The sequence below is a fragment of the Triticum dicoccoides genome, chromosome 6B (genome assembly GCF_002162155.2).
Source record: "Triticum dicoccoides isolate Atlit2015 ecotype Zavitan chromosome 6B, WEW_v2.0, whole genome shotgun sequence".
Lineage (NCBI taxonomy): Eukaryota > Viridiplantae > Streptophyta > Magnoliopsida > Poales > Poaceae > Triticum > Triticum dicoccoides.
The window spans coordinates 467093340-467100537 of NC_041391.1; positions in this window are offsets into that span (position 1 = coordinate 467093340).

The window sequence follows — 7198 nt, forward strand, 5'->3', positions numbered from 1 at the left end:
TCATGTGTTGTTTGCTTATTTTGATGCATCTATGGCTAGTATTAACTAGTATGAACCATAGAGAACTTGGAATACAGTAGGTTTAACACCAATATAAATAAATAATGAGTTCATTACAGTACCTTATGTGATGGTTTTGCTTTCTTTCACTAACGGAGCTTATGAGATTTCCTGTTGAGTTTTGTGTTGTGAAGTTTTCAAGTTTTGGGTAAAGGTTTGATGGATTATGGAATAAGGAGTGGCAAAAGCCTAAGCTTGGGGATGCCCATGGCACCCCAAGATATTCAAGAATAGCCAAAAGCCTAAGCTTGGGGATGCCCCGGGAAGGCATCCCCTCTTTCGTCTTCGTTCATTGGTAACTTTTCTTGGAGCTATATTTTTATTCGCCACATGTTATGTGTTTTGCTTGGAGCTCTTGTATGATATTAGTATTTGCTTTTTAGTTTACCACAATAATCCTTGCTGTACACACCTTTTGGGAGAAGCCCACTTGATTAGAATCTATTAGAATACGCTATGTGCTTCACTTATATCTTTTGAGCTAGATAGTTATTGCTCTAGTGCTTCACTTATATCTTTTAGAGCACGGTGGTGGCTTAATTTTGAAGAAACTGTTGATCTCTCATGCTTCACTTATATTATTTTCAGAGTCTCTTAGAACAGCATGGTATTTGCTATGGTTATAAAATTGGTCCTAGAATGGTATGCATCCAAGTTGGGTATAATAAAAACTATCATAGAAAGTGAATTGGATGCTATGATCAATTTGATACTTGATAATTGTTTTGATATATGGAGGTAGTGATATTAAAGTCATGCTATTTGGGTGATTATGAATTTAAAGAATGCTTGTGTTGAAGTTTGTGATTCCCGTAGCATGCACGTATGGTGAACCGCTTTGTGATGAAGTTGGAGCACAATTTTATTTATTGATTGTCTTCCTTATGAGTGGCGGTCGGGGACGAGCAATGGTATTTTCCTACCAATCTATCACTCTAGGAGCATGTGTGTAATACTTTGTTTTTGATGACTTATAGATTTTTGCAATAAGTACATGAGTTCTTTTGACTAATGTTGAGTCCATGGGTTATACGCACTCTCACCCTTCCACCATTGCTAGCCTCTCTTGTGCCGCGCAACTTTCGCTGGTACCATACACCCACCATATACCTTCCTCAAAACAGCCACCATACCTACCTATTATGGCATTTCCATAGCCATTCTGAGATATATTGCCATGCAACTTTCCACCGTTCCGTTTATATGACACGCATCATCATTGTCATATTGCTCTTTGCATGATCATGTAGTTGACATCGTATTTGTGGCAAAGACACCTTCATAATTTTCATAAATGTCGCTCTTGATTCATTGCATATCCCGGTACACCGCCGGAGGCATTCAAATAGAGTCATATCTTGTTCTAAGTATTGAGTTGTAATTCTTCAGTTGTAATTCTTGAGTTGTAAGTAAATAAAAGTGTGATGATCTTCATTATTAGAGCATTGTCCTAGTGAGGAAAGGATGATGGAGACTATGATTCCCCCACAAGTTGGGATGAGACTTCGGACTAAAGAAAAAAAAGAAAAAAGAAAAAAAAGGAGAAAGGCCAAAAAAAGAAAGGCAAAAGAAAAAAGAAAGAAAAAAAAAAGAAATGAGAAAAAAGAGAGAAGGGACAATGCTACTATCCTTTTACCACACTTGTGCTTCAAAGTAGCAACATGATCTTCATGATAGAGAGTCTCCTATGTTGTCACTTTCATATACTAGTGGGAATTTCTCATTATAGAACTTGGCTGGTATATTCCAATGATGGGCTTCCTCAAAATGCCCTAGGTCTTCGTGAGCAAGCAAGTTGGATGCACACCCACTTAGTTTCTTCTATTGAACTTTCATACATTTATAGCTCTAGTGCATCCGTTGCATGGAAATCCCTGCTCACTCACATTGATATCTATTAATGGGCATCTCTATAGCCCGTTGATACGCCTAGTTGATGTGAGACTATCTTCTTCTTTTTGTCTTCTCCACAACCACCATTCTATTCCACATATAGTGCTATGTCCATGGCTCATGCTCATGTATTGCGTGAAAGTTGAAAAAAGTTTGAGATTACTAAAGTATGAAACAATTGCTTGGCTTGTCATCGGGGTTGTGCATGATGAAATACTTTGTGTGATGAAGATAGAGCAACAGACGGACTATATGATTTTGTATGGATAACTTTCTTTGGCCATGTTATTTTGAGAAGACATGATTGCTTTGATTAGTATGCTTGAAGTATTACTATTTCTTATGTCAATATGAACTTTTATTTTGAATCATTTGAATCTGAACATTCATGCCACAATAAAGAAAATTACATTCAGAAATATGCTAGGTAGCATTACACATCAAAAATTCTGTTTTTATCATTTACCTACTCGAGGACGAGCAGGAATTAAGCTTGGAGATGCTTGATACGTCTCCAATGTATCTATAATTTTTGATTGTTCCATGCTATTATATTACCCGTTTTGGATGTTTATGGGCTTTACTTTACACATTTTTATCAATTTTGGGACTAACCTACTAACCGGAGGCCCAGCCCATATTGCTGTTTTTTTGCCTATTTCAGTGTTTCAAAGAAAAGGAATATGAAACAGGGTCCAAACGGAATGAAACCTTCAGGAGCGTGATTTTTGGAACGAACGTGATCCAGAGGACTTGGAGTGCAAGTCAAGAAGCAGTCGAGGCGGCCACGAGGGTGGAGGGCGCGCCCACCCCTACAGGGCGTGCCACCTATCTCGTGGGCCCCTCGGGCGACCACCGACCTACTTCTTCCTCCTATATATACCCACGTACCCCGAGAACATCAGAGTAGACCATGAAAACCTAATTCCACCGCCACAACCTTCTGTATCCGCGAGATCCCATCTTGGAGCCTTCGCCGGCGGTCCGCCGAAGGGGGAATCGACCACGGAGGGCTCCTACATCAACACTATAGCCCCTCCGATGAGTTGTGAGTAGTTTACCACAGACCTTCGAGTTAATAGTTATTAGCTAGACGGATTCTTCTCTCTTTTTGGATCTCAATACCATGTTCTCCTCGATCTTCTTGGAGATCTATTCGATGTAACTCTTTTTGCGGTGTGTTTGTCGAGATCTGATGAACTATGGGTTTATGATCAAGTTTATCTATGAGAAATATTTGAATCTCCTCTGAATTCTTTTATGTATGATTGAGTTATCTTTGCAAGTCTCTTCGAACTATCAGTTTGGTTTGGCCTACTAGATTGATCTTTCTTGCAATGGGAGAAGTGCTTAGCTTTGGGTTCAATCTTGCGTTGTCCTTTCCCAGTGACAATAGGGGCAGCAAGGCAGGTATTGTATTGTTTCCATCGAGGATAAAAATATGGGGTTTATATCATATTGCATGAGTTTATCCCTCTACATCATGTCATCTTTTTTAATGCGTTACTCTGTTCTTTATGAACTTAATACTCTAGATGCATGCTGGATAGCGGCCGATGTGTGGAGTAATAGTAGTAGATGCAGGCAGGAGTCGGTCTACTTGTCATGGACATGATGCCTATATACATGATCATGCCTAGATAATCTCATAATTATTCGCTTTTCTATCAATTGCTCGACAGTAATTTGTTCACCCACCGTAATACTTATGCTCTCGAGAGAAGCCACTAGTGAAACCTATGGCCCCCGGTCTATCTCTTATCATATAAGCTTTTCAATCTACTTTTATTTGCATCTTTACTTTTCCAATCTATATTATAAAATACCAAAAATATATTTATCTTATCATACTATCTCTATCAGATCTCACTTTCGCAAGTGGCCGTGAAGGGATTGACAACCCCTTTATTGCGTTGGTTGCGAGTTCTTTGTTTGTTTGTGTAGGTGCGTGTGACTTTTGAGGAGCCTCCTACTAGATTGATACCTTGGTTCTCAAAAACTGAGGGAAATAATTACGCTACTATTGATGCATCACCCTTTCCTCTTCAAGAAAAACCAATGCAAGCTCAAGATGTAGCAAGAAGGATTTCTGGTGCCGTTGCCGGGGAGGTCTTCGCTTAAGTAAAGACATACCAAGTACCCATCACAAACTCATCTCCCTCGCATTTACATTATTTGCCATTTGCCTCTCGTTTTCCTCTCCCCCACTTCACCCTTGCCGTTTTATTCGCCCTCTTTTCCCTATATTCTCCTCTCTTTCTCGCTTGCCCTTTTCTGTTTGCTTGTGTGTTGGATTACTTGTCGCCATGGCGCAAGATAATACCAAATTGTGTGATTTCTCCAATACCAATAATAATGATTTCCTTAGTACTCTGATTGCTCCTCTTAATGATGTTGAGTCTTGTAAAATCAATACTGCTTTGCTAAATCTTGTTATGAAAGATCAATTCGCCGGCCTTCCTAGTGAAGATACCGCTACCCATCTAAACAACTTTGTTGATTTGTCTGATATGCAAAAGAAGAAAGATACAGATAATGATATTGTTAAATTGCAGTTATTTCCGTTTTCCCTTAGAGATCGTGCTAAAGTTGGTTTTCGTCCTTTCCTAAAAATAGTATTGATGCTTGGAACAAGTGCAAAGATGCTTTTATCTCTAAGTATTTTCCTCCCGCTAAGATGATCACTCTTAGGAATGATATTAGGAATTTTAAACTACTTGATCATGAGCATGTTGCCCAATCTCGGGAAAGAATGAAATTGATGATTCACAATTTCCCTACTCATGGTTTGAATTTATGGATTATCATACAATTTTTTTATGCTGAATTGAATTTTGCTTCTAGAAACCTTTTAGATTCGGCCGCGGGAGGCACGTTTATGGAAGTCACTTTAGGATATGCTACAAAACTCCTTGATAATATTATGGCTAATTATTCTCTATGGCACACCGAAAGATCCACTAGTAAAAAAGTGCATGCTATAGAAGAAATTAATGTTTTGAGTGGAAAGATGGATGAACTTATGAAATTGTTTGCTACTAAGAGTGCTCCTATTGATCCCAATGATATACCTTTGTCTACTTTGATTGAGAATAATAATGAATCTATGGATGTGAATTTTGTTGGTAGGAATAGTTTTGGAAACAATGCTTATAGAGGAAACTTTAATCCTAGACCGTTCCCTAGTAATTCCTCTAATAATTATGGAAATTCCTAAAATAATTCTTATGGTAATTTTAATAAGATGCCCTATGATTTTGAGAATAGTGTGAAAGAATTTATGATCTCTCAAAAGAATTTTAATGCCTTGCTTGAAGAAAAATTACTTAAAGTTGACAATTTGGCTAGGAACGTTGATAGACTTTCGCTTGATGTTGATTCTCTAAAACTTAGATATACTCCTCCTAAGCATGATATCAATGAGTCTCTCAAAGCCATGAGAATTTCCATTAACGAGTGCAAAGAAAGAACCGCTAGATTGCGTGCTAAGAAATATTGCTTTGTAAAGGCGTGTTCTTCTAGATTCCATGAAAATAATGATGAAGATCTTAAAGTTATTGATGTGTCCCCTATTAGATCTTTGTTTTTCAATATGAATCTTAATAATAATGGGACTGGAGATGAGTCAACTTTAGTTAAAAGGCATCCCAATGATTCGGAGTTTTTAGATCTTGATGCTAAATTTGATAAAAGTGGGGTTGGAGAGGTCAAGACTTTAAATAGCATTGAACCCACTATCTTGGATTTCAAGGAATTTGATTATGATAATTGTTCTTTAGAAGGTTTTATTTCCTTGTTCCCGATGGCTAGTTAGAGATAATCATACTTAGGGGGGGGGAGTGCATGCACCTATGATGGAGTGAGGGATTCTGGTACTATATGTAGGGGGTGCGTGTCACATAGAGAGAGAACAAGGGCGGAGAGTGTTGGATGGGTCTATATGTAGCGCGAGCGAGACATGTGTATGTGTGAACCAGGGAGATATAAAGTTTGAGAGAGATAGAGGAGACCCTATAAGGCTGAGCGGTGCGTCAGATAGCTGAGAGGGGAAAAGATATTTTCCATCTGATCGATAATGCAGTGCATGTAAATTTTTTAGAAGTCAAACTTTGGAAACTTTGATCAGGTTTACGCAAATGTTATTTATATCTACAATACCAAAGATACATCATATGAAACTACATCTCATGGTGAATCTAATGGTATATGTTTGCCGTTCTAGATGTAAACGTTTTACTCCACGTACATGGTCAAACTTTGTGATGTTTGACTTTTCAATAAATCTATGTGCTGTGGACCAAAGAGAGTGCCTAAGTCAAGAGAGATCAAGTGTGTGTGAAGGAGAATGAGTGTGTGTGCAAAAATAGTATGTTTGTGAAATAGAAAGTGACAACAAACGATAAATTAGAGAGAGTGTGTGTTTTTTCGTTTCTTATGCAAACATATCATGCATGCATCTCCGAGATAGAAAAGCGAGGCGAGGAGATACATGAAGATAGCTAGTGCGTGATTGTTTGCAACGGAGAGAGACACCCCTATAGCACATGTCCAATAGAGGTCTGGCCAACAAGGAACAAAGGTCGAGAGGGACACATGGAGAACATGGACACATGGGGAGGGAGAGAGGGTGCGTTTGTGATAGAGAGTTCCCCTCGAGATCGTGAGGGGACTATATGGGTGGGAGATCGAGGGAGGTGCGCACGCGATAGAAGGATGCCTCGAGAGAAATCGAGATAGACCATGCACATGTTTGTGATGCAGACTAAGATTAGCTATTCATATACATATATGGGGGACTGCGTGTGCCTACAATTGAGTGAGAGACCATCATACTTGGCTAGCTAGGCATGAGATTGTGTATGTGCGCGTATGAGATGGAGTGAGAACGAGGGAGAGAGATAGAGTTTTGGATGGGTCTACCAAGTGCGAGTGAGATATGCATGTGTATGTGTGACCCAGGTAGATGGAGAGTTTGAGAGAGAGAAGGAAGAGCTCCGAGACGACAGAGTGGTGCGTGAGAGAGTTACGGGCAATGAGCCAAGGAATTTGTGTGCGTACAATGAGTGCACCCAAGATATCTAGCTTTGACTAGAGAATCATACATAGTGTGCAAGAGAGACCTATAGATGGAGTATATATGCATGCGAACTACAAATACCCCCTCCCCACACACACAAAGAGAGAGATATAGATGGAGAGAGAGGGCGAGGGACCAACAAGGTTTGTGTGTTGGATGCGTGCGACA